This window comes from Pteropus vampyrus, unplaced genomic scaffold (genome assembly GCF_000151845.1).
Source record: "Pteropus vampyrus isolate Shadow unplaced genomic scaffold, Pvam_2.0 Scaffold321, whole genome shotgun sequence".
NCBI classification, from domain to species: domain Eukaryota; kingdom Metazoa; phylum Chordata; class Mammalia; order Chiroptera; family Pteropodidae; genus Pteropus; species Pteropus vampyrus.
Window position 1 is genome coordinate 1,728,224 of NW_011889102.1, and position 2,381 is coordinate 1,730,604.

The window sequence follows — 2,381 nt, forward strand, 5'->3', positions numbered from 1 at the left end:
AATATAGGACAGAGATTTGGGGTCGGGCCTGCATTAAATGCCAGCCCTTCTCCCTCCTAGCTGGGCAAGATTGGCATGTAGACATGCAGTACATTATTGCTGAACCACATTTTTAACTACGTTTTGGTCTTTGGTCAAAAACAGGTTTGCTTTGATGATCTAACAATATTCTATTTTGTTTACTGCTCCTTTCTAAGGGAGACATTTTTGTCACAGTCATTACCCCAAATCTTGACCATATCGGAGTTTTGGGGGCTGAGGGTAGGATCAGTGACAAGACCAAGCTGTCCTCTCCTTTTACAATGGGCATAGAGAAGGGGCCATCTACTTTAGAAAAGCAGCTTCCTAGAAAGCCAGCCTTTTAAAGTCATCTCCCAGTCATCTCTATGGCTGCCTGTGGAGCAATGATTCATGGTCAGAATCCATCCCGAAGCCCTACTAAGATGCTCATCCAGCAGCAGAAAGACTGAGTTGGACCAGAGAAGATGGACACAAATGTGCATATTGTATTTAGAGTTCCCAGGTGTAGGTGGTAACTGTCAAGTAACCAGGCTACTAGGAAGTGCTGCCTTGGTCTCTTGCCCCCAAATAGTCCAGCGACCCTGTTCATCAAAACAAACACTCTCAAACAGGCCTGACCATCCAACCATCTGTCTATCACCTGGATGCCAACCCTTCCACCCAAAGACACAAGAGTTCAGGTGGTGTATACTTTGAGAACCCATCCGTTTCTAATGGGTTTCATGGCAGAGTGGCCTTTCCCGGTGTGCTGCGGGTCTTGACATACTGCATTGACCAGAGCCCCTGGCCGTGTCTTTAGCGGCTCTCTAGAATAAAGGACGCGTCGCTGTAGGTCTCTGGGGGCCTGTCGTGTTGCTGGTCTGCAAAGCCCCTTTGCTATTCTCTCACAGTCTGTTCTTACCGAGTCCTCACTGTCCAGGCATCGTTCTGAGCCCTTTATTTGCATCGACACATTTAATTCTCTTAGAACTGTTATCTCCACGGGATGGATAAGGAAACGGAGGTTTATCCGGAGAGAACGAATCTCACTTATGGTCCCACAGCTAGCAAGAGGCAGTGTCAGTTTTCCAGGCTAGCAAGAGGCAGCATCAGTTTTCCAGTCCACGGGAAATGGAGCCTGTACCCAGCCACTGCACCATACTGCCTCCCAGTGGGTTTGGAAAGAAACAGGACTTGGCCTCTACCAGATGTATGGACCTCGTCTGGGGACAACTTCTCTGTGGCTCAGACAATCCATCTTTTGAAAAAAAAAAAAAATTAAACTCTACAAAATAATATAAAAAATGTATTTTTAAAATCCGCTCCCCAGCCATCTTGGGTGAGTAGAATTAGCTGAAAGTGATGCCTTCCCCTGCATACTTTAGGGAGGCAGTTGAACTTGAAGCAGGCCATGTATTTGGAAATCATTTTTGTCCTGAAAAAGCAGTAAAGCCCAAAGGACTGAGTCCTGTTAAAGCCATCAGTCAAGGTTCTCCGGTAGTGGCCACTTCAAGACCTCTTGTCCACTTTAAGGGCCCGACTGTTGCCGGACACTGACAGCCTTTCTAGGTGTTCTGCATTCAAGACCTATTTCAAACTGTAGTTTAAAACAGACTTTTCTTTTATGGTTCACATAGGGAGCCTTCCGAGGGCTGGCTCTACCAATAAATGCATAATAAATGTATAAAGCAGGGGTATCTGAGGCATTTGAGGATTTATTCTTTAAATGCCCCAAGGCTTTTGGCAACATTAGGAACAAACACCTTCATAAATTCCAGCTTAAAAAGTATTGTTAATGCTTCAGTTTGAAAACGCCAGGTGCTACGATTTCTGGTTTCTGGACGTGTGCTGGCTGGGGATTACTCCAGCGTTCACTTGTCTCTGCCCATTATCATTTAGTTTTCTATTTACAAGGAAATTTACAGCTGCCGATCTTTAGCCATTGTGGGTTACAGTAATCTTCTCATGGAGGCTGTGAAGCAGACAGGAATGGGGAGAGGGGGCTTTATGCTGACAGAGAAAACTGCAGCTCCGGTGTCCTCCGAGACCACACGCGTAATTCTTGGGGAATCCCGAATCAGAACTGCTGAATTCCAAGTTCATTGTCCATTCATAATGAAAGCTCATATTCCGCGGGTGTCGATGATGTGTGAGGCATCATTCTCAGGGCTGTGCCTGTGCTTTTCTCATCCGTCCCTCATGACCACCCTGCGAGGTCCTCCGTTGCTATTCCATCGTACGGATGGGCAAAATTGAGGCTTATGGAAATTAAATAACTTGTCTAGGGTTGCCCAGCCGGTAAGTCATGGAGTCTGAATTTGGATCCAGGTCTTTTTGACCACTAGAGCACAAACTCTCAGCTAGTTACCCATGAACTGATG

At 46.1% G+C, this 2,381-nt stretch overlaps 1 protein-coding gene across 3 annotated transcripts in view; it reads left to right on the forward strand.

The window, feature by feature from the left end:
- Positions 1-2,381, forward strand: part of SLC6A5 (solute carrier family 6 member 5) — a 49,408-nt gene that overhangs the window by 34,057 nt on the left and 12,970 nt on the right. The window lies entirely within an intron of this gene.